The sequence below is a fragment of the Manis pentadactyla genome, chromosome 11, assembly GCF_030020395.1.
Source record: "Manis pentadactyla isolate mManPen7 chromosome 11, mManPen7.hap1, whole genome shotgun sequence".
NCBI lineage: Eukaryota > Metazoa > Chordata > Mammalia > Pholidota > Manidae > Manis > Manis pentadactyla.
Window position 1 is genome coordinate 68,986,162 of NC_080029.1, and position 26,520 is coordinate 69,012,681.

Here is a 26,520-nt window from a genome sequence, read left to right on the forward strand (position 1 = left end):
ATACTGTGCTTTAGAGAAAATTTGGCAGAGGCATCGGGTGGGGGTAACTCTGTATAATGGGGGGAAACGTGAAGTGCTACAACCCCTTTAGAAGAGTAATTGGCCATATCTAGTGAAGCTGGAAATACATATATACATCAAGTCAGAAATTTCTGCAAATAAGTCCAAAGAGACATGTATAAATATGTTCACTATAACATTGTTTGTTATGATGGAAAACAGAAACAACTTAAATAATATAGTGTGTTCATAGGATGGATTTAACTAGAAATTTAAAATAATTTCCTGAATATACATTTTTATATTTCAGGGACAGATCACCCAAGGATAATTTTGAGTGACAATGCAACATAATTATAGTGTATAACATGTTCATAGATAAAAGTAATTCTATGTAGGTCAGTTATGAACACCTATCATAAGTAATAATCATAGCATGATTGAAGCATGATCTGGAAGAATACACAGCAGATTTAGGAATAGATAGATATAAACCAGAAGAACAAAAGAGACTAAAAAATTAACAAACCTCTGCACAGAATGAGAAAAAGATACTTGAATGACTACTGGACTGTGAATGAGAAAAACTAGGTTTAGATCTCTTTCTGCCACTAATTTAACTGTGACCTTAAACAAGTCTGGCCTGTTTCCTAATCTACAAAACAAGATGATGTTATCAGGCCATCTTACATTTTCTTCCAAATTTGAAAATTTTATGCATTTTGTAGCTGTGTAGCTAGGCCAATTTTGTAAACATTCTTTGTCTCATTTTACTCATCTGTAAAATGGGGAGTAATAATAGTACCTACTTAATTAGGGTTGTTTTGAAGAGTATATGAAATAATCCATGTAGAGTGCTTAGTTCTGTGCTGGCAAGTATTATCACTCAATAAATGTAAGCTATTACAACCTTGACTTTATGAAGTTTAAATTAAGAAAACAGGTCAATTATAGTATACTTTAGTCATAAAGAATATTTCCTTCTTTAGACACTTGGTTTAAAGTTTTTTCTAGATATTACAGTAAACTTAGTATATTATAGTCCACAAGGACTCATGTCTTAAATAAAATAAGCTGTTCATACTTTTTCTAAATGTTGGTTAGATTATAGTTTTTAATCTGGAAAGGAAAAATTATATATGAAATAAGGAAAAATTTAAAGCAGTCTTTGATACGTGAAGTTTTTCTATGTATTGATTAGAAAGTAGACTGTCTACTTGATGCATGTCCTCTATTAAATCTGCTGATTATTATGGTTAAATATTTGAGGAAGTTGTAACACATAGACCACTTTGGTGGGGTATGTTGGTCATGGGGGCGAAGCTGTGCATTTGAGGAAGACTGAGAAATAGTTTATTGAGAAAACACCATTTCATCCTCTAACAAGAGAGTGGAAGCACAGAATACCTCCAGGGTGTACCCGACTTAAATCTTAGATATAATTCAGTAAAATATAGATTTCTTAAATGAGAAGATTTGACAATGTGGATAATTTAATTGTAAAAAGACAAACTCCACTCTGAATGTCTTTTTGGCAAACAAGGCCCATTAACGCATGTTTCACTACAGGCTCTGGGTGGAGGGGAGGGAGGGAGGGAGGGACAATTTGTAGTACACTGTATCTACTTTATGGCTACTGATTTTAAACAATTTCAGATTACCCTTATTGTCTAATCATATGTTTGGGAGGATGGGCTATTTATGAGATGTTAGCTTTCCAGATGCTTGAACAATGTGCTTTAAATGCTGTATTCATAAACCAGCCCCCAAAATGCAGCAGATTAGCTGTTTCTAATCTTTGAATTCAGAACAAATGTTAGAAAAAGGAACACTTGCAGAGCTGTGGAGTCTCTATTACCTCATTAAAATGTATTTATAAATGAAGTAGACAGAGGAGCAAATGTCTGCACAAAACATTGCTACTTCATTAATTTTTTTTATTACAAAAGCACTCTCTATGAAATCTGTCAGCCTAAAGGAAATAAGTAAATCAGTTGTCTTTCATTTTTGTGTTTTGTTTATCTTCCCTGCTATGCAAACGCAAGTTTAAAAGAAATATTTTAGCAGTAAATATGAACTTAGTGAAATGAAAAAATGTAGCACATGACTAGGAACAACATCTGGTTCAAAGTATGCATAATGCTAGGATTTAAATGGGGAAGTTGAATTTGAACAAGGTTCTATTTTGCTTAAATGTGAGGTTTCAGTGTTAGTGGAGAAGTATGTTGTGATGGGCTTGAAGCCTAAGGGTAATTCTTTAAAGGTTTCTTTTATCAAGAGTAGCTAGAAACAACAAACGGCCTACAAACCTTTTTTCCCTTCCAAATTAGGATATTTTGTTTAAAACATTTAGGTTTAAAAGACACATTAAAAATATTTTTAAAAGGACTGAAAATACCCTGATACTAGAATGATGGAATGATGGATCTCTATCATCATTATTAGACATTATACATAAATATGTTTACAACCCAACACAAAGAGTGAACCCTAAGGTAAACTGTGGACTTTGAGTGGCAGTGCTGTCTCAGTGTAGGTTCATCAGTTGTGACACAAACACCACTTTGGTGGGGTTATGTTGGTCATGGGGGGAAGCTGTGCGTGTTTGGGGGCAGCGGGTTTATGGGAAATCTTCCTCTCAATTTTGCTGTGAAATCACACTGTAACATTTTTCCTTATTAATTTTGTATAAGGCAGTTTATTTTGGATCCTACTTAAGAAAGATCTGATAGTGAACTATCTATCTTTAGTAAAAGACCTTTAAATGGATCTTCTTTTAAGGTTGGACCTTATGCCAATTATCTATCTATTTCTATGTAATGAATCACCCCAGGATTTAGTTACATAAAATAACAAAAATTTTTAAAAATGTTAGTATATTCTATAGATCAGGACTAAGAAAGGGCACAGGGAAGCCTTGAGTGGCTGGGGCTGGAATCATCTGAAGAGTTCTCTAGTCCCGTATCTGGCTCTGGCAGGGGTGATTGAAGACTATATATGTCCATTCCATGTGGCTTGGGACATAGCAGCTGGTTTCCCAGAGGTACCTCCTAAGAGAGAGAGTCCCAAGAGAGAGAATTCCAAGAGAGCCAGCGGGAAGGTCCATTGTCACTTAAGGATACCTGAGGAAGTCACATACCATCATTCCCACTGCATTCTATTGGTCAGACAATAGTAAGCCTGACTGGATTTCAGGCAAGGGGAGTGTTGACATTTGGAAAGTTACAGTTGACAAACAGTCCAATCTTTAAATCCTGCTTGATATAACAGGACCAAAATATAATCAGCCCATGTTATTATCCCCTTTGGGAATTAGGTCCATACCTTGGTGTAGACTTGTTATAAACAGCTTTTATGATCTGGCAAATACCTACTTGTCATTCTCTATCCCACTGAAATTTATGCTGCTCTTTACTAGAGTGACTTTCCTCTGCCTCATGGCAGTGACTGAGTACACACACACACACACACACACACACACACACACACACACACATACGACTCTTTGAACAGTTGCCACTACTTGTTGTCTGTCTGGTGTCAGTTCAAATGTCACTTTTTCAGACCTCATATCTGCTATACATACTCCTTTCTATGCATACCTCTGACATCACACTCACATTGTAAAGAAACAGTCTTTTTATATTTATTTTCCCCTATGATACATCTTTATCTTTATTTCACTAGGAAGCACCTATCACATTTCCTGGCAGATGTAATCTGAGAAAAATCTCTCTTCTGAAATCCAGAAGAGAACACTTATCTTTGAATTGCTTATTAAGGAAAATTGGAGACCCACTAGATTTTTTAGAACCAAAAGGATTATTTCTCTTTGGAAAATTCTTATACTCAACAAAATTTTAAAACCTGAATATTCTAATCCTCCCATGGGATGCAGCAATAATCTTAAAGCATTCCCTGTTGAAGAGACTGATTCTCTTGCTTTTTCAATATGTACTGACAAGTGGATAATTCCAGAGTTAGTGTCCAGTTGGACTAAATAAATGTTGTCATCATTACTGACAAATGCTGGGATATTTGGAATCATAAGGCTCTCTAATTTTTTTTTTTTAAACTTAAGCAAGACACATTCTCAAGTATCTGCCTAGGGGATTTCATGTGGCCAATCGTGTAATTATTTGCAGTTCACCTAGAACGGCAACCAGCAAAAGAATGTACTTAACAGAGTTGCTGGTAGAGTCACTTCCTCCTGTATGGTGAATAGATTTCTTGCATATGAATATGTTCTGTTGATGTCAGTCAAGCTGTTTTTTTTTCAAGTAACATTTTGACAGGTCTTTTGATACACAGATTATCCATTGGAGATACTGACATTGTGCCAGACTATTGGTTTAGGGTCCTGAACAGAAAATGATATTGACTCTAAATTGACTTCCCCTTGATAGATCTCATCTAGCAGGGAAGGGAAGGGGCCACTGTGTGTAGTGCTGCCTAAGACAGTGGTGGTTCTGAAGGGGGATGGGAGAGTTAAGAATCATGTTTATTTAAAAAAAAGTCATTTTGGTTGTTCAAAATGATAAAATATAGTTCCTACCTTTAATTTTCATAAATGGAAAATTGTGAAAGCTTGTTTTGGAAACTTGGACAAAACATTATTGAGCTTAGTCTGCTACCACTATGTTTGATCTTGTAGACTTTGGCAGAAGGTAGCAAGTGTGACAGAGGCTATTTCTCTGAAATGAATAAAGGATCATTAAAACATGTGGATCCTATTACTTCCATTTAAGAATTTTCCAAGTACAGAATTGCTGAACCCTCACCATAGCTGATAACTCACTTAAAATTCACATATAAACTGATTAAAAATCACAAAGGCCTGCCTCAAGCATTGCATTCCAGCTGTGCGTGTTCTGATTATACTGAATGCGTGCAGTGTGTGTCCAAAGAATGTGTCAGTTTATGGAGAACTGGGGGAGTTTCTAAGGCTTAACCTCAGAGTTCTCAAACTGTACATTTGGAGAGCCAAAATACACAATGGAAAATACACACAATCTTGCTGTTTCTAATTAGAAGTGGGCTTCTGTTTCTTTAATTTCAGCAGGTGGTTATTAATCATTAAGATGAAAAATGTTTATTAATGTGAATAGAGTATTTTGGAATGTTTGCAATTGAACACCAAAGACTAAAAACCTTTTTTTTTCTCTTGCATCAATAATTTATAATGGTCTTATCCTAATGTTTCTGTCCTCTGACTTATTATTCAAGAACTTTACAAAAATACAGAAAGGTAATATTTGGTGAGTACCTATATGGTACCAAGCGCTAGGCTTGTATATTTGCATAATATATTCAGTTATTTCCAACTGGATTCTCAGTAAAGTCAAGCAATTTGTCCAAGTCTCAAGCCCGTAAAATTCAAATGTGACTTTCAAACTTGACTGCACTGTTTCCAATCTTGAATTAGTCTTTCATATGTTACTTTTGGCATAATTAAAAAATTTCTTCACAGAAATATCCAGGTCTTCTTTAGTTAGATGTCCCTTTAAGAATGTAATGGGACTGAACCAGGAACTGTGGGAGTATTTTCTTGGTAGCAAGAATCAGTAAAGAATGTCCTTTTTGCATCCTAGCTGCTTGCGGGATAGTCCCTAAACAGAATAGTTTCCAGATATGCATGAACAAAACCCAGGATTCTGTACTTAGAGCAACATTTTAAAAAATGTTGATGAAAATCTAGATATTATGTACCTTAAGTAAAGAGCAGAACATTAACTGCTTGCAAACACATTGATTGCTTTTTTCCTTTGGAAGCTAAGGATCTCTCAACATGAGATTTTCTTTATAAACAATAATGCTACTCTTACAGGAGGTTCATCATAAGGTCATCTTTTTGACTATCCAGATTGAGGCACTAAAATAATTATTGCTGTCTTAGCATGCTGGACCAACAGCAAAGTTAGTTTGGATTGAGCCTTTATTTGCTGAGTTAGAAAGGCACAAAGTATTGACCCAAGAGAAATACTCCTAAGTGAAAAAGAAGGTTGTACAATGTACAATAGCATAAAATTCAGATCATTTCTGGAGAAAAGAAACCAAAGAATTCTGTATCAGGCATACTTACATCATTTGTTTGGAAGCTACTACACTTGATCTGTGACTGATGATTTTTTCTGTAGCTCATGTGTAGTGAATACTTGCACTCAGGTGCTGGCCATTATTTATTCAAATGATTGTACAAGAAAAACATTGCTTTCTGTATTGACCTGGGAGGTCAAGAATATGGAAAGTCTGGGCAGTACATTAATCATGAAATTTAAAGAGAAAAAACAATTAATTAGGGAAGAAATTGGTTATAGAGTTCATTGTGAAACCTGGTTTCTATGCTGAGTTACTCATTACTGGCATCCCTGTTTCTGTGGAAGGGCAGGTGTTGCTGTGGGGGATGCAGGCAGTGTTTAAAGGTGAAGTCTGTGTGGTTGAGGAGGTTGTGTAGGGGCATGTTTGTGTGCACACATTCATGCTCTCACATGAGCATCTCTAGGCTTTGCATGTGGGGGAGGCTTATTGTGTACCTCAGAATCACTTGGCATTGCTATGTTGAAATTAGAAGTTGGCATTACTGTTACCATGGTTTACTATTTTTCCCATTAGTAATTTTTAAAAGAAGGGTGAATGTGTTCAGTAATTAGTTTGTGAACTGTTTTCTCTTTGTGTTGCTTTATAAGCCTTGAGTGGCTATAAAGGCTCTCGTGTGTCCATGATTATACTTCCATTTAAAATTAAGTCCTTTGCTTAATTTTCAGTATGTAAGGAGAACATGAATAGAATGAGCACTTAACTTGAGTTGTATCCAAACTTAAAAGTCACTATCTTATGCAGATACAGTAGAAACTTGGGGCTAGTATAATAATCAGGATATAGTAAAGCATCTGGTGTCAGTGAATGTGTGTTGAATGTTGAAATGTGGTTACAGGGAGTCTAACCCATATGCAGGTACTTGTTATTGTATAATTCTGTCCTCTCATTCTTCTTTCTCTTAGTTTTATTTCTGATCATCTTCAAATAACTATCAATAACTTCCATCTAAATCCAAACAATCTTTTATTTAATCATCACTTCTCTCCTGAACTGCAGTAAATTTTAAACTCAATCCCTGGTAAATGACATCGCTGTTAGTGAACCCCAGAGTGTAAGCTGGCAAGCGGCATCATAGCCATCCATCCCCTGCTCATTCTGCTTCCCTATCTGTTTCCTTACTGGTACTGTCTCGGTTCAAGCTCTGACCCTAACACTTGAAGACTGTTGCAATTACCTGTGAACCATTCTTTCTGACTCCCATCTTTTCTTGATACAAGTTCGACATTTTAATCAGAATTGTCTTTCTAAAAAATTTCATCACTTAAATTTTCCTGCTGAAAATATTCAACCATTCCTTCCAAAGGATTACCTTGTAGTTCCTTAGCATGCCATGCAAGCCCATTCAGGATCTGGTTCTAATTGCTTTTACCTCCGCACCTTATCTACACCCCCAGAAGGGGCTGTGCCCCAAGCCATACCTATCCCCTTACTACTCAGTAAAAAAAGCTTACGCTTTCATGACTCTATGCCTTTGTCTTATGTCATTACTTGCTTTCGCCTGGGATTTCCTTCTTTCTTCTTTTCCTGTTACCTGGGAAAGCACTTAATCATCCTTGAGGTTCTTTTCCCTGACATAGAGTAAATATTTATTGAATAACTGAATGAAGCTAAGTCTCACCTATTCACTGAGTCCTTCTCAGAACACTTGATACACACCTTTATTAGAGCACATTCCATAGATTCAGTTGTAATTAAAGAGTAATATGTCTTTTTCTCCTTAGTTTGTGAGTTCCTTAAGATTAGTGCCAAAGCTTACTCATTCTCTCTTTACCAGCGCATAGCCCAGCGCCTGCATAGGGGAGGCACTAAGTATTCACTGAGTCAGACCTTTAGCGTTGTAGCCATAAGGTGTTGCCTATGGATTGATGGTGTGGGTGAACCTTATTTACAGGGCTGATCTGGGGTGGCTTTGTGATCCTATAACCATTGTGTCTAAGGTAGATATTCCTCACCTCATTGCAGAGACTGACTTTACAGGAACTGGAATGTATCTAGGAGTGCCATTTTGAAAATACCTTAGTGTCAGAAATAACTGGCACTCCATTTGGACCAAGGTCTTTAGAGACATGGATGTCTGTGATAGTCTACAACATGGTATCTGTAACTTGAGGGCAGGTTTCAGAGACCCCATGCTTCTGTCTGTGTCCTGCGAAGAGTGAGCCCAATCCATTTGGTTTCATTCATACTTCTGGTTCAGGTCAATAGTTCTTCACTGTTGCTTTTTAAACAGTTTTTTATTTGAAAATAATTTCAAATTCATGGGAAATTTGCAAATAATAAAAATAATACAAAGAACATTCTTCTAACTTTTTCTCAGATTCACCTAAACATTTTACCCATTTTCCTTTCCCTTATTCTTATGTTTTTTCCCCCCTAAACCATCTTAGGATGTTACCTACTTACGTCTGTCTACTGTAATGTGCCTTTCCTAAGGATAGGGTATTCTTTTATGCAAACTAAGGTATAATTATCAACCCCAGTGAATGTATCACTGATAAAGCACATGAATCCATCATTTGTATTACAGTTTTATCAACTGAGTCAGTAACTTCAGAGCATTCTGTCAGTGCCCTGCCCCAGTACAGAATCTACCTGGGGTCCGGTATTGCATGTAGTGATTATGTCTCTTTACTATCCTTTAATGTGGACATTTCCACAGCCTTTTTTTAATGTATTATGAAATTGACTTTTGAAGCATACAGTGTGTCAACTCTTTTTTTTTAGTAGCACATACCTTATTTGGGTATTTAATATGCCAGTAGATTTTGCCTTTTTTTTTCTTAAACTAACACAAGTTGGATTTGAGCTAATAGGTTATTATCACATCTAACATTAAAACTGTTACTAATTTTCTTCAAGTTAATTAATATTATTTGTTAAACTTCACACAGAAATAAAGCACATTTTTCAAAAAATGTTTATATCTAAAAGAAGCAGATTGAATGCACCAGTTTTTGGTAAATACACAGGTTCTTTCTAGTACTGCAGGAAAAAATAAAATGCCTACTATTGGCTTTTCACTGATAACAAAAACCAAATAAAAATAATTGTATTGGAGAACAGGTAAAATTTTTCTTTTACTTTGAAATAAAATGAAGTATTTACTTCAAATGGAATATTCATTACAGTATTTGAAATTTTAAATGCCAAGAAGATTGAGCTCATCTCCAGTTCCATATGTTGACCAATTAATTGATACTATAATTGATACTGTACCTTTAAAGAAAAGCTGGTGCTGGTTTTTTTTTAGGAAAGTGTGCTATTTTTACTACAGGAACTTATACATTAATTCTTTGAAGAAGAAAACCCTCAAGGCTTTAAAACATAATACATGAATGTTTAATAGGTAACAAATATTTGGAATGTTTAAACAAGAAAGTAAATTAGCATTGAATTAGGGAAGCTGCTGTGGATCTTCATCCCCCCAGTGGAGAGAATTGTGTGGTGTGGTGTTTCTGTTTGTTGCGGTTTGTCATCTGTTCTGCCATCTCAGCTAAACTCATGAATTGAGAAGCAGCCTGGGCTTATTTCCACAACATTCAGACCTTACTGTGCATTTACATTGGCTTACAATATGCTTCTCTTTTCCTTCAAAGCTTGGTCATCGCTCATTTTCACACCACAGTGTGTCTGCACAGCCATCGTGCACAGTGCAGTCAGATTATCATTGGCAGCAAGGTAAAAGGGATACTGTCAAATGCTTATTTGTTAAAACTTTAATTTGTTTCTCTCTCTTCATTGTTTATGATAACCTCCCAGAAACTTGAAAATAGCATTTCCTTCCCTGCTGTTTTTTGTCATTTGTGCTTGGAAGTGAGTTTTTTTTTTTTTTTCCAATCAAGAATAGTTATGTTGCCTTTACTGAGAAGGAAAAAAAAAAAAACTCCAAAGCTATACAGTTTTATTTTTCTCTGTAGTAAAGGCATTGTGTTTTCTTTCTTACTGGATCTTTTGGTGGAGCTTCTGAGAAGAATTCAGGAAGCAGTGTCGGGAGGCACAGAGTAAGGCAGTCATGGAGAGCAATGGGCTCTTGAGTCTTACCACCTGGGTTGAAGTTTTGGCTCCAAGCAGTTCACTAGCTGAGTATTCTTGGGCAAGGTACCCCATCTCTCTATTCCTCTACATTCTTATCTGTGAAATGCGAATTATATAACTTTCTTATTCATGAAGTTGTTATGAGGGTTTATTGAGTTAATATTTGTAAAATACTTCAAATAGTGCCTAGATTATATATAGTAAAGGGTATGTGCTTGTGAAGTAAAAACAAGTATCTCCCCCTCTTCCAGTCTTAATATCTACCCTTTTTGTTCATGAATGTTAGTGGAAAATAGAACTCACAGCTCTTTAGAGAGTCTTGCTCAGAGATCTTAATTGAAGATCTATAGATGGTTTTTTAAATTTAATCTTTTCAATTGTGACAGTGTGCCAATTTGCCCCCACCCTTATTCTTTGGCTTGGTTGAGAGGAGACATTATTAAAAGGCTAAATATGTTTACTCACTCCTGGACTTCTAATACTCATAGCATATCTTTATTTTGCCTTAGAAGGAGCCCCACTTTATAGTTCTTGTAAAAGAACACGTAGTTTAAAATTTCACAGATGTGAGGTATGTAAACTTGAGAGAAGAACTTGTAAAATTACTCAGAACATGTAGTTTAAAATTTCACAGATGTGAGGTATGTAAACTTGAGAGAATACATTTTCAAATATGATCCTAGGACATCTATCCTCATTCTTCAAAACAAAACAAAACAGAAAAACTCAGTAATATAAAAGCAGAGTATATAAATGTATATTTAGAAAAAAATTAGTTGTTAATCCTCAGGCCTTAATATGTCTTCTTTATCTAAATGCAGTTAAAATGAATCATTTTTTAAGCCATAGTTTATATTTATTTTATACTGAAGGTAGCAACAGAGAAAACATGATATTTTGGACTGCCAGGAATTTGGGGGCATTTCAATGTGTGGATGTCATTTTGGTGTCCTATGGTCACGTGGAATCAATTATTCTATTGAGGGCGTGATATCCTGGATGGCAGCTGTCTTAGTTCTGGCCGCTATAACCAGTGACCATAGATGGGTAGTATAAACAACAAACGTTTATTTCTGAAGGCTGAAAGTCTACAATCAAGGTGCCAACAGACCTGGTTTCTGGCAAAAGCCCCCTTTCTGATTTGCAAATGGCCATCTTTTTTGCTGGGCTGAAAGGAGCCAGCAAGCAAAGGCAAGCTCTCTTATGTTTTTTCTTATAGTCCCATCATGAAGGCTCCACCCTCATGACCTGGTTACCTCCCACAGGTCCCATATCCTAAGACTATCACAGGGGAATTCAAATTTAAACATGAATTTGGAGGTACATAGAAACAACTTTTACATTCATTTGAAATACAAAACCATTAGCACAGCTGAAGAAGCCCTAACACACCATATTCACACAGGACAAAGAGTAAATATAAACTTTTGAAGATTATTAATGACATGGTTGAGAGTATATATTTAATAGAAAAAAATCATCTCGCAATTAAGGACAATAGATATTAAAAGAAGTTCGTATTTTGGATAGTGAATGATGAGAACTTAAAAAGCAAATAACTTTCCGATTACTTAAATGTATGCATGGGTAACAATTTTTCTCTTGTGTAAGTTTCATAACAATAGATTAAAAATAAGGCATATTTTTTAAAAGGAGTGAACATCCACTCCAAGCCACTATGGCTCTGTTGCCCTTCCTGAATGTGTGGCACATGGTTGGTTCTCTTATTAGACAGTGGTGTGAGCTCAGGGAGCCTGGTTTTCTCTCTGTGCTGTTTTCTATAAAGTGCTGATTAAAAACTTCAAAGAGGACTTGTGATTACTGACATGGCAATGTCCATTCATTAAAGTATTCCCTTTGCTTATAACAGTGAAGGTAGAAATATAATTTCAAGTTAAAGAAGAAATGAGTATTATTAATATGTAGAAAATTGGCAACACATTTAAATTGGTAGACATGAGAGCTATTTTAATTTCTATAGCTTACCTGGAAATAAAAATTGGTTCTGGAGTTGTGCAATAGGAGCAGTAGGAAGGCAGTGCTCAGTGCACTCAGAGTCCACTTAAAGACTTTCCAAGTACGTGCATTGTTAATGTCTGGGAAGAATCCTGAGACAAGGAGATAAATTCCACTCTGTCCAGCCAGGTGGGTGTTACATGATGCATTAGGCTGAATTGTTAGTGAATGTTCCACTGACTAGTTCTGTAAATTGTTCCAGGCTCTCTATTTAAGTACCACTTGGATGAATGGCTAGACTGGAATCAGTAAATTTCTCCCTGTTTTCTATTTTCATATTTGGACCTGAGTTTGTGCCAAAGGCTTGTATTTTATGTTTGTATTTTTCCCTCATTGTTATGATTAACATCTTGCTCTGAACAATTTCACTCGAGACATTTTGAAACTGAATTTCTAGAATCAAGAGGTGAGAATATGCTGGAAGGGTAAATCATGAGACTTCATATGGTATTCATGTTAACTATGATATATTGGTAGATTAGAGAGGAATAGTAGAAGTTAGTAGATTAGAAAGAAATTACCATATATTTGATTTATCTTAAATAATTTAGTTCTTTCAAATGGTAGTTTTGCCATGTTGTGGTTAATTATTTAATGTTACAGTATCATGCAGTCAAATGTAGTAATTTTTCTTTGATGGTTGAAAGGTCACTTGATGTACTTTTGATAGCTCTTTAGCTCTAAAGGTAGTGAGAAACCTCCGAAATAGAGCTTGGAAGAAGAGCAGGGATGTTTGAACAGCAATTGATTTGGATGGCACATGTCAGAAAACTAGTTTTTAAGAATCAACAGAAAACACTTTGCATTGTTTATCTAAGTTAAACCACAAACTTTGTCATCTTAGACTGGTATTTATTTAAACATTAAGCCATCCTTGTAACACTTTATACAGTGACACAATTAAAGTTGGCACTTACCTATATTTTGCTTAGTTATCAAAAGATTTGCATGTAGTTAACTAAATTTCATGTAATATAAGTAGCTTAGTTTCAAGTGCTAAGGAATCAGTGATAGTACAGAACAGAGTGAAGGTTTTTGTGGTGATTAGATACAAAACTGCATTTGTGTAGGTGCCAGCGATGGAGGCTACAGGGAGTCGCTGAGCTGGGCACACAGCCAGCCTGGGATCCAAGCCTCTGCTGAGTGGAGAGGGTTTGAATCTACCTTTGAGAAAGTGTCTGGAAGTCAGGTGTGTGGACTGTGGTTAGGGCACATGAGGACATTAAAGGTGAGCTATTCAGAACTTGCAGGCACAAGATGGGACAGGGGAAAGCCCAGTTCCTCAGCACACTGGCAGTCCAGGGTAGGAGCTTGAGATGGCCAGAATAAAACCAAAGCACCCACGAAGAGATGTTAATCGTCACTCAGTGCTGCTCTCCTGCCTCTGGAGGTTTATTAAGTGATTTTTGTTTGACTCCCCAGCTCAAAGCCTGTGGCTAGATGAGGCCTCAGTAATTTGCCACACCAGGCAAACCCTGACTTAGAGTCATTGGCATATCCACATCTGACTAGTGCTGACAGTGATTAATTATGTAGTGGTGGGGAGCATACAGTCAGGTGAGGTGGTGAGCCAAGTGCTGTTTTATTTGTGGTTCCCCCACTTCTGCTTTGATATTTTAACTCTAAAATGAAGCCAAAGGGAAGTTAGCTAGTAAAGAGAAAGAAGCCGGGTTGGAGAGAAGTCTGTACATATCCATTCATTAGTTCAGTCTTTCATTCAACACTTGTTTTTTGAATGCCATAGTATGTAATTACCAAGAGTCAGTGAATATTCATTTATTTTTGAAATTCAAATTGCATTTGACTAATGAGCAGCCCAGTGTTTTACCCAGACATACAGAGTTAGCAGTGGCAAAATTAATTTGGATCCCAAACATCTTGGTTTAATTAGTTCTTCAGGTCTCTGTAAAGTCCTGGCTTAAATCGAGGTGGGTTTGAATGCTGTTTCATGGAGCAAGAAATAGTAATTAGAAACATTATTTATACTGAGTTGGTGCTAAGCACTTGAGAGGTCCGTGTGGGAACAGGCTGCCATGGTTGATATAAATTGTTAAAGTCTATTGAGTGTTTCTAATGTGCTGGACTCTGTGGGGTTAATGAGTCTCTTCTATGGCCTTATTTAATGCAGTGAGAAGTAGGTGCCCTTTGAGCACTCTGTGTCACTGAGGCTCTCCAGTCATGGCCACACCCTTTCCCCTTGGACTGTGACAAGATTGGTCCCCTTTGGGCAATTGGTCACATACACAGCCCTAAAAAGCAACACAGAAATCTCACCTGCCTCAGTTCCTTGGGACTCAGCCTGGAGAATTCATATTTTCCCTGTTATACTTTTGGTGTTTCAGCATATATCAGGCAAGATATTTTGTCTTTTGTATATAAAAATTAAGTAACTGTACCACTATCAAATATGCAGTTGTGAATGGTATATAGACAAAATTTCTGGATCTACAACTTATTCTAAAGTTGATTTTGTGCTATTCCACACACAATTCTTCCCATTTTCTGAATAAAAGAATGATTTTGCATAAACCACTTTGGTTTTCAGACTATTTTTATAGTTCCTAGATTGTGTGTTTTCATTTTCTCTTTAAGTAGATAAGTTTCCACAAGAAATAATAGCTGAGCACATTCCTCCTGATAGTATACTATGTGGTTAACATGCTGACTGCAGATTTTGGATTTGAGCTAGTTATTTAAAAGATTGCTGTCTTACATATACTAAATTCAAATAATATTCACTTTAATGTTCTGAATATATGCAGGTATAGGTAGTTTGGTAATGGTTATATGCTTATTTTGTTCACTTAGTAGTCCTTGGAACTTTTTTAAAATTGATATAGTTACAATATAAAGTTGGGGTAAATAATACAGAGAAGTCCCTTGTACAGTTTTTGTGGTTTCTCCTAATAGTAACTATAGCTCTGGGGGGAAGGGTGTGCCCAGCCTGGGGCAAATCTGCTATGAAACTGGTGAAACCAAAATAAGTCAAGGGAAAGGGTAGGTTGGAAAAAACTGTTTTTTATTGCTCAAGGCTTGCTCGAATACACTAGCTAGGCCCTGCCCTGTCTGTCTCCTCTGGCCACTGCTCATTCTGCCACCTCTGCAGGCTCTCTACTTCCTGCCACCTCTGGGAAGAACTCCATTGGAGGATCCTTGGTGACTGGCAGACGACAGACCAATTATGTACCAGGAATGGAAGAGGAGAAACCGCCATTTCTCTAACCCTGGCCCCAGAAGCTGCAGGAGATTGCAGTGGTAAACACCTATTGGTATGTAAATGGACTAAGGCCAGGTGGGAGATTCTGGAAATTGTGCAATTTACCCCATAGCAACATTTTGTAAAATTATAGTATAGTATTGCAACTAGGACACTGATACCGATAAAATCCACTTTTTCTTCTGACTTACTCAGATTTTCCAATTTTTAATGTGTACTCATTTATCTATGAGTGTATGTGTGTGTATATATTTATATTTAGTTCTGTAATATAAAAATATGGAACACATAACAAATTTGTGTGTCATCCTTGTGTAGGTGTCATGCTAATGTCTCTGTTGTCCCATTTTAGCATATATGCTGCATAAGTGAGTACAGGCCTTTGGTTTTTTTTTGAAAAGATGAATTTTTAATAACTGCTTTTACTGCAAGGTTGTCATACAGTTACAAAGCAGTTAGACATTTCTGAAAGGTAATACTGTTTTTTAAAATTTTTTATTAAGGTATGATTGATATACACTTTTATGAAGGTTTCACATGAAAAAACAATGTGGTTACTACATTTACACATATTATCAAGTCCTCACCCATACCCCAATGCAGTCATTGTCCATCAGTGTAGTAAGATGCAACAAATCCACTATGTGCCTTCTCTGTGCTACGCTGTTCTCCCTGTAATCATCCACACTATGTGTACTAAACATAATACCCCTCAATCCCCTTCTCCCTCCCTCTCCACCCACCCTCCCACACCCCTCCCCTTTGTTAACCACTAGGCCCTTCTTGGAGTCTCTGAGTCTGCTGCTGTTTTGTTCCTTCAGTTTTGCTTCATTGTTATACTCCACAAATGAGGGAAATCATTTGGCATTTGTCTTTCTCCACCTGGCTTATTACACTGAGCATAATGTCCTCCAGCGCCATCCATGTTGTTGCAAATGGTAGTATTTGTTTCTTTCTTATGGCTGAATAGTATTCCATTGTGTATATGTACCACTTCTTCTTTATTCACTCATCTACTGATAGACACTTAGGTTGCTTCCATATCTTGGCTATTGTAAAAAGTGCTGCAATAAACATAGGGGTGCATATGTCTTTTCAAATCTGAGAAGTTGTATTCTTTGGGTAAATTCCAAAGAGTGGGATTCCGGGGTCAAATGGTATTTCTATTTTTAGTTTTTTGAGGAATTGCTTTCCACAATGGTTGAACTAACGTACATTCCCACCAGCAGTGTAGGAGGGTTCCCCTTTCTCCACATCCTCGCCAACATTTGTTATTCTTAGTCTTTTTGATGTTGGCCATCCTAACTGGTGTGAGGTAATACCTCATTGTGGTTTTAATTTGCATTTCAATGATGATTAGTGATGTGGAGCATCTTTTCATGTGTCTGTTGGCCATCTGAATTTCTTCTTTGGAGAACTGTCTCTTCATACCCTCTGCCCATTTGTTAATAGGGTTATTTGCTTTTTGGGTGTTGAGGCATGTAAGTTCTTTATATATTTTGGATGTTAACCCCTTGTCAGATATGTCATTTACAAATGTATTCTCCCATATTGTAGGATGCCTTTTTGTTTTGTTGATGATGTCCTTTGCCATGCAAAAACTTTTTAGTTTCATGTACTCCCATGAGTTCATTTTTGCTTTTGTTTCCCTTTCTGGAGGAGATGGTTTCAGGAAGAAGTTGCTCATGCTTTTATTCAGGAGATGTTTGCCTATGTTGTCTTCTAAGAGTTTTATGGTTTCATGACTTACATTCAAGTCTTTAATCCATTTCGAATTTACTTTTGTGTATGGGGTTAAACAATATTCCAGTTTCATTCTCTTGCATGTAGCTGTCCAGTTTTGCCAACACCAGCTGTTGAAGAGGCTGTCATTTCCCCACTGTATGTCCATGGCTCCTTTATCATGAATTAATTGACCATGTATGGTTGGGTTTATATCAGGGCTCTCTAGTCTGTTCCACTGGTCTATGGGTCCGTTCTTGTGCCAGTACTAAATTGGTTTGATTACTCTGGCTTTGTAGAGCTTGAAGTTGGGGAGCGTAATTCCCCCTGCTTTATTCTTCCTTCTCAGGATTGCTTTGGCTATTCGAGGTCTTTTGTGGTTCCATATGAATTTTAGGATGATTTTCTCTAGTTCATTGAAGAATGCTGTTGGTATTTTAATAGGAATTGCATTGAATCTATAGATTGCTTTAGGCAAGATGACTATTTTCACAATATTAATTCTTCCTATCCATGAGCATGGGTTATGTTTCACTTTATTGGTATCTTCTTTAATTTCTCTCATGAGTATCTTGTAATTTTCAGAGTATAGGTCTTTCACTTCCTTGGTTAGGTTTATTCCTAGGTTTTTTATTGTTTTTGATGCAATTGTGAATGGAATTGTTTTCTTCATTTCTCTCTCTGCTAGTTCATTGTTAATGTATAGGAGTGCCACAGATTTCTGTGTATTAATATTGTATTCTGCAATTTTGCTGAATTCAGATATTAGATCTAGTAGTTTTGGAGTGGATTCTTTAGGGTTTTTTTATGTACAATATCAAGTCATCTGCAAACGGGGACAGTGTAACTTCTTCCTTGCCTATATGGATGCCTTTTATTTCTTTGTGTTGTCTGATTGCCGTGGCTAGGACCTCCAGAACTATGTTGAATAGAAGTGGGGAGAGTGGGCATCCTTGTCTTGTTCCCAATCTTAAAGGAAAAGCTTTCAGCTTCTCGCTGTTAAGTATAATGTTGGCTGTGGGTTTGTCATATAGAGCCTTTATTATGTTGAGGTACTTGTTATCTATATGCATTTTGTTGAGAGTTTTTATCATGAATGGCTGTTGAATTTTGTCAAATGCTTTTTCAACATCTGTGGAGATGATTATGTGGTTTTTGTCCTTTTTGTTGATGTGGTGGATGATGTTCATGGATATTTGAATGTTGTACCATCCTTGCATCCCTGGGATGAATCCTACTTGATCATAATGGATGATCTTTTTGATGGATTTTTGAATTCGGTTTGCTAATATTTTGTTGAGTATTTTTACATGTGTGTTCATCAGGGACATTGGTCTGTAATTTTCTTTTTTTGTAGTGTCTTTGCCTGGTTTTGATATTAGAGTGATGCTGGCCTCATAGAATGAGTTTGGAAGTATTCCCTCCTCTTCTATTTTTTGGAAAACTTCAAGGAGAATGGGTATAAGGTCTTCACTAAATGTTTGATAAAGTTCAGTGGTGAAGCCACCTGGTATAGGAGTTCTGTTCTTAGGTAGGTTTTTGATTACCAGCTCAATTTCGTTGCTGGTAATTGATCTGTTCAGATTTTCTGTTTCTTCCTTGGTCAGCCTTGGAAGGTTGTATTTTTCCAGAAAGTTGTCCATTTCTTCTAAGTTATCCAGTTTGTTAACATATAATTTTTCATAGTATTCTCTAATAATTCTTTGTATTTCTGTGATGTCCATAGTGATTTTTCCTTTCATTTCTGATTCTGTTTATGTAAGTAGACTCTCTTTTTTTATTGATAAGTCTGGCTAGGGGTTAATCTATTTTGTTTGTTTATTTTCTCAAAGAACCATCTCCTGCTTTCATTGATTCTTCCTATTGTTTTATTCTTCTCAATTTTATTTATTTCTGCTCTAATTTTTATTATGTCTCTCCTCCTACTGACTTTGGGCCTCATTTGTTGTTCTTTTCCTAGTTTCATTAATTTTGAGTTTAGACTGCTTATACGGGATTGTTCTTCTTTCTTGAGGTAGTCCTGTATTGCAGTATACTTTCCTCTTAGCACAGCCTTGGCTGCGTTCCGCAGATATTGCGGTGTTGAATTATTGTTGTTATTGATCTCCATATATTGCTTGATCTCTGTTTTTATTTGTTCATTTATCCATTGGTTATTTAGGAGCATGTTGTGAAGCCTCCATGTGTTTGTGGAATTTTTCATTTTCTTTGTGTAATTTATTTCTAGTTTCATACCTTTGTGGTCTGAGAAACTGGTTGGTACAATTTCAGTCTTTTTGAATTTACTGAGGCTCTTTCTGTGGCCTAGTATATGATCTATTCTTGAAAATGTTCCATGTGCACTTGAGATGAATGTGTATTCTGCTGCGTTTGGTTGTAGAGTTCTGTAGGTGTCTGTTAGGTCCATCTGTTCTATTGTGTTGTTCAGTGCCTCTGTCTCCTTACTTATCTTCTTTCTGGTTGATCTGTCCTTCAGAGTGAGTGGAGTGTTGAAGTCTCCTAGAATGAATGCATTGCATTCTATTTCTCCTTTTAATTCTGTTAGTATTTGTTTCACATATGTGGGTGCTCCTGTATTGGGAGCATAAATATTTATAATGGTTATATCTTCTTGTTGAATTGACCTCTTTATCATTATGTAATGTCCTCCTTTGTCTCTTGTTACTTCTGTGTTTTGAAGTCTATTTAGTTTGATACAAGTACTGCAACTCCTGCTTTTTTCTCTCTGTTAGTTGCATGAAATATCTTTTTCTGTCCCTTCACTTTTGGTCTTTTGGTTTAAAGTGAGTCTCTTGTAGGCAGCATATAGATGGATGTTGTTTTTTCATCCATTCAGTGACTCTACATCTTTTGATTGGTGCATTCAGTCCATTTACATTTAGGGTGATTACCGACAGGTATGTACTTATTGCCATTACAGGCTTTAGATTTGTGGTTACCGAAGGTTCAAGGTTAACTTCCTTACTATCTTGTCTTGTACCTTATAGTCTAACTTAACTCACTTAATATACTGTTACAAACACAATCTAAAGGTTTCTGTTTCTCCTCCTTTTGCTTTCTCCTCCATTTTTTATTTATTAGGTATCATATTTTGTATTCTTTGTCTATCCCTTGATTGACTTTGGGGAAAGTTAATTTAATTTTACATTTGCTTAGTAATTAGCTGTTGTACTTTCTTTACTGTGGTTTTATTATCTCTGGTGACAGCTATTAAACCTTGGGAACACTTCCATCTATATCAGTCCCTCCAAAATAGACTGTAGAGATCGTTTGTGGGAGGTAAATTCTCTCAGCTTTTTCTTATCTGGAAATTGTTTAATCCCTCCTTCAAATTTAAATGATAATCTTGCCGGATAAAGTAATCTTGGTTCCAGGCCCTTCTGCTTCATTACATTAAATACATCATGCCACTCCCGTCTGGCCTGTAAGGTTTCTGCTGAGAAATCTGATGTTAGCCTGATGGGCTTTCCTTTGTATGTGATCTTATTTCTCTTGCTGGTTGCTTTTAATAGTCTGTCCTTTTCCTTGATCCTTGCCAGTTTTATTACTATATCTCTTGGTGTTGTCTTCCTTGGGACTCTTGTGTTGGGAGATCTGTGGATCTCCATGGCCTGAGAGACTATCTCCTTCCGCAGATTGGGGAAGTTTTCAGCAATTACCTCCTCAAAGACACTTTCTATTCTTTTCTCTCTCTCTTCTTCTTCTTCTGGTATCCCTATAATGTGAATATTGTTCCATTTGGATTGGTCACACAGTTCTCTCAATATTCTTTCATTCTTAGAGATCCTTTTCTCTCTGTGCCTCAGCTTCTTTGTATTCCTCTTCTCTAGTTTCTATTTCATTTATCGTCTGCTCCACCATATCCAACCTGCTTTTAATACCCTCCATCGTGCTCTTCACCAATTGGATCTCTGACCGGAATTCATTCCTGAGTTCTTGAATATCTTTCTGTACCTCCATTAGCATGTTGATGATTTTTATTTTGAACTCCCTTTCAGGAAGAGTCATAAGGTCCATGTTATTTAAGTCTTTCTTGGAGTTATATTAATTTTACTCTGGACTCGGTTCCTTTGGCGTTTCATATTTGTATATGGCACCCTCTAGTGTACCTGATCAGCCCCTGAAGCAGTGTCAGGGGTCACAGGGGAGCAGTATTGGTGCCTGGGGTGAGGAAAGAGCTGTTTCCTCCTTCCCAGCTGCTATGCCTGTCTCTACTGCCTGAACCAGTGGGCCGAGCACAGAAGTATAAGCTTTTGTCCCAGAGTAGCTGGTATGGATCCCTGCTTTCCACAAGTGGCTGAAATCTCAGTCTCTCCAGGAATTCTGCCTGTATAAGCTTTCCAACCCCGTAATCATGCGAGTATCATGGAAGCACCATGAAATCTAGTTTTTTGCTCCCATGGCAGATCTCTGGAGCTAGGTATTCCACAGTCCCAGGTATTCCACTCCCTCCCTGCTCCGTTTCTCTTCCTCCCTCCAGTGAGCTGGGGTGGGAGAAGGGCTTGGGTCCTGCCGGGCCACAGCTTTGGTACATTATCCTGTTCAGTGAGGTCGGCTCTTTTCTCCAGGTGTGTGCAGTCTGTCTCAGTCCTCTTTCCTGTTGCTCTCTCAGGATTAGTTGCGTCAACTGTATTTTCCAATTGTATATGGTTTTAGGAGGAAGCCTCTGTCTAACCTCTCATGCTGCCATCCTTAATCCAGTCTCTATTCCAGGCCTTTTATTTTATATGAACCAGGGCTGGCTTCGGGGACCTGTTACTAGAACATTAGGTAAGAGTTTAATTTGTGGCTTTGCTATCTTGAAATCCTTAGTCTTCTGTTTGAATTTGTGTTTTGTAAGTGAAGTTCAGTGGGATAGTGGGGTCTACCCAGTACTGGAAGCCTTGACTCCTTGGGGTGGGTACTCTTCTCTCCACTTCTTCCTCCTCCACCTCCTAAGACCTAAAGGACCTGGCTTCTTGCTCCACACGCCTGCCCCCAACTGCTGTTGTCTTCAGTGCCTTGCAGAAGAGGGTGGGACCTGAGCCCAGGTGGAAGCAAGAGCCCAAGACCTTTTGAGACAGGACACTGATGCAGCCCCAGGCCCAAGTGTCACAGAGAAGCCTCAGTGGGGCAAACCTCTCACCCACCCCAATCTAAGTACTTACTGCATCCTTGGGAAGAGATTGCACTGCTCCTGGGGGTCTGTGGGTTGGGCCAGTGGGCCTGGGGGAAGGGAGGTACCTGACTTCACTTTTCTCGTCATTGGTGTGCAGAGCATTGGTCTGTGGATGGAGGGAGGGGGATCTCAATATCTAATGTCTGAGAAGTCTGTGGGAACTGTGGGGACAGGGGAGGCCATATCTCAGAAGTTCTGCACTCATGCTGGCTGCAGGTATCTTGTGCCTGTGGGAGCACAGCACTGAATAGCAAACAAATAATACCATGGGAGATAGAGAGAGATCACAGAAGAAAGGAAAAATTTTGATATTTTAGTACCTTTAATTGAAGTTTTTCTCTGCCTTTTAAACAGAGGGTCCCACATTTTCATCTGACATGGGTCCTGCAAATTATGTAGCCCATTTATTATAAGGGATAGTGTTATCTTGAGCAATCATTTTCTTTGCACAGTATCCACTTGTTTTCACTGCATTGTCCTATATTTGCTTCAAATTTCAGTGACATAATAAGAAGATATTCAGAGAACTATGTGGGAACTAGAACAGCACAAAACCCATAATGATATAAATATGTGGTGGAAAATTACAATAAAACCCTTGCATCTTCCACTTTAATTTTGCCTCAAGGAAATGGCAAAGTGCCCAGATGGCGATAACCAGTTCCAAAGAGCGGCCAAAACTGCTAGGTGCTGAAATACATAGTTTGTTGCTTTTCCCGTTTTGGTGCTTGACTATAGGTTTTGAGGTTGGTGTTTGAAAGCTGGAGCAGGTGCCTGACACCTGGAAGTGTTTTCTTTACTGCCTTGCTAATATCAACACAATGAAACCTATTGAGGTGTATTTTTAAGTAACACTGAAACTCCTTTACATGTGTATATATGTCTATTGAAATACAATCATAAATAAGCCTGAAGTGTTTTCATTTGGAATTCAAAGGGATATGATTTGTGTCTTGGAACAATGAAGGATTCTTATGAAAAGGAACATGCTGATGGAAAACATTTAGATAAAATTAAAATATTTGAAAAGTTTGTAAATGTAGATTGAAGTACCAGCATAACAAAATTAAATTGCTTCACCTTAGAACCCTACAAACAGAGGTGCCTAGTAAACATCAGGCAGTGGTGCTATGGGATGATGAAGAAGTACAGTTGTTCTGACAAATTTCAATCTTGGAGACTGAGAGACCTCTCTTGTTTCATTTGAAAAGGACATCTTCATTTTGGTGCTTAGAAATACATTTGCACATTAGATCATTTCAGGACACTGGAAGGTGGTTCCTTTTTCCATTGAAGGTTTTTCTTTTCCTTAAGTTAGTGTTGGAGTTTTCCCTGAGCATCTCTGCATATATATTGCATTAGGGATCGGTGAATGTCAGAAGTTTCCAAGGTCAATTTTTGTTTTAATGCTTGTTTGAACAACTTGATCTGTTTCCCAGTGCTCATTTAACCAAACAACCACTTTGTTTATAGTTCTGCCTGACCTGAAGTATACTCTGCAGAATGTGCTGGCTGTTTTTTGTTTGAAACTACATGATTCATACTGGGTCCAGCAACATGAAGGCCAGGCAAAGGAGGTTCTTTGAAATGTAGGACTAATAAGAGTGTGTTTTTCATCATTACTTTCACATCCTAACTCCCTCTCTGAAACCTATTCCTAGATCCCCAAATAAGAGCAAAAAAATGGAAAAAGCAAAAAACAGCTCCCTGCCCCAACTGTCCCCTCCCCCTGCCCCAGATTTAATATCTTCTTTGCTCCCTACTCACTCTCACAAAGTTGTTAATTAGAAGCAAAATGTCCAAATGTCTTTGTTTTTCCTACAGAGAGACCCAGGCATTTGCCCAGATAACCTGTAAATTAGGTCATTAGTATAAGAATAATCATGCCCTGATGTGTTTGAGTGCTTTTTTTAGACCAGGAGGTGGAAGTAAACTCCTCATGCCCTATGGTGGTTGCTGAGCTCTACAGCCTGACTTGCCTTCCTCTTCTGGGAGAGGACTTGTCAAACAGATCGGTTTTCATTCAGGCACCTGCATCAGGTGGAAGATGTCTTTGTGACCACAGTACACTCTCCTCAATCTACTTTTCTCCAAACATGACTGCATTTTCTAATTTTTCCCTTTTCCAGCTTCTTCTCACTTTCTATATTGCTTTAACTTTCAAATTGTCTTTCTCCTTTCTGTTGCATATTCAACTGCATTGGCAACTTACAAGTACTTATATCACCTTGTGGTCATTCATACTTTCCATGAATATAGAAATGTGTTCCAGAGATCAGAGTGTGTGCTTTGGAGGCATCCTGCAGGGGACTGTGCTTGGCTCCACCACTCACCAGCATTGTGACTGGGCAAGTTACTTAACCTCCCCTGGCTTCTTTTTCCACATCTGTAAAATGGGGATGATAATGTAATTTCTACCTCATAGAGTGACTGTGAAGATTAAATGAGTTTTTCCTTATCAAGTATTTAGAACAATTGTTGGCACAAAGTAAGTGCTTCACAAATGTTAACCAATATTATTACTTAATTTTGTTTGGCTCGATTATGTACCATTGGGCCTTCTATTAGCATCCTATTTTTCTGGCAACACCTGTTAATATCCCAGATAATAAGTGTAAGATAAATTCTAACTGAAATAAGCAGGCAACGAGAGGCAAAAAAGGGACAGGCAGTTTATTTGAGTGCGATTACAGGGTGATGTTCCCTGGTCTGGCTATCACAACCAGGGAAGTCACGCTCAGCAGGGCAGGCAGCGAGATTTTAAAGGAGGTAGGGGGAGGCAGAGCTTAGATTTACAGTGGCACGAGGATTGGCTAGCCTAAGGCACATTTTTCAGGTTGGGAGGGGGCAGTAGCCGGGGACTTTGGCACGTCATCAGTGTCTGACGTGCTCACCCCTCCCTCTCGTGCCTCCAACCTTACATTCTATCCTTTTAGTTATAATAGGCACCGACTTGATCTGGCTGTTTCATGCTGAGACGGGGCGCAGTAAAGGGTGTAGCTAAGTTTCTATCACTGGTCAGTTGAGAGGGTCTCGGAAGGTTGGCGCTTCTATTCTGGGTTTCATTTCTATTACTATTTGCAGTTTTGTGGCTTCTAGGCAAGATAGAACAAATTGTGTTATTAGGTTAAGTAGCAACACCTGGAGTTGGATTTTCTATTCTGGAAGGACAAACTTGATGAGATTAAGAATGCATGGCTGAATGTGAGAACTAGAAATATGAAGAGTCTAATCGAGAATCATAGCTAGGTATCATGGGGAAACTAGAATTCTGGATCGAGTTTACATCTCAATGACTAGTATTAGGATTTAGTATAGATAAGACTGCATTATTGAAACAATACTTTTCTCTAAAATCACTCTCATTTTTATTAGAAGTAGCCAGATTAAGAAAAGAATTAGCAGTTGGCTTGATTATTTGCATAAGTGCAGCAAGAAGAGTAATTGATTACATGGGATCTTTTAAATGTGCTTTGCTGGGACTTTTTGTAAAGAATTTCAGATTAAACTTTTAAAGGCTTCTCAAGGTCAGACAGCCAAGCCAGACTTGCCATCAGGTTGTGCCTGCAGTACCTGTACATTTGGGTGAATTCCTCTCTTCTTGAGGTTCTCAAGACATTCCTGAGGTTCCTGCACCTGCCAGGAAGTGACCTTCTTTACTCACCTGGTAAAGATGCTGGAAACTCTGTAAGCAAGGTACCAGGCCAGTTCTTCTAAGGGGCTTTGTGGGCTTTATAAAGTCAATCTTAGTTCTTTAAAGCTGTTTGTTCATATCTGAGTTTACACACGTGTCTCTCAGGTATGACGTTCTAGTCAAAGCCTTGGTAATATAACCAGTGTTTTTAATTGGTCTTCTTACAAGGAAAGCAGATTCTTATTGAACTTGTGCAAATAAACATACTGCCATGAAATATAAAAATAGTTACTGAGAGTTTTTAAATTCTGGAGGGATCAGGTAGAGAGAAAGATAAAGTTTCAATTCTGCTTATAAAGGCAGTCATTTACTAAACTGTTGTCAGCTTAAGAGAAAAAGCTTAAAACACTTTATCAACAACATTTGAAACAAAAAGCCACAAAATCATTTCCTTAGTTTACTTAATCCTATGTAACTAATACCTGTTCTGCTGAAATTTAGTTTTTTACTAGTTTCGGAGTAATAAAACAGTCACTATAAATGACAAAAGACTTACAAATGACAATGGTTGAAGATCTGATGAGAGCTTACTGTAAGACAGTTGTCATAAGGAAATTTGGATATTTCTGTAACACAAAA

At 37.5% G+C, this 26,520-nt stretch overlaps 1 protein-coding gene and 1 non-coding gene across 2 annotated transcripts in view; one reads left to right on the plus strand and one right to left on the minus strand.

The window, feature by feature from the left end:
• The window catches only part of PRKD1 (protein kinase D1), a 324,013-nt gene that overhangs the window by 79,089 nt on the left and 218,404 nt on the right, over positions 1-26,520 (plus strand). The window lies entirely within an intron of this gene.
• LOC118910332 (U6 spliceosomal RNA) lies at positions 15,641-15,743 on the minus strand. Its single transcript, XR_005023913.1, has one exon. It is a non-coding gene; the product is annotated as a U6 spliceosomal RNA (small nuclear RNA).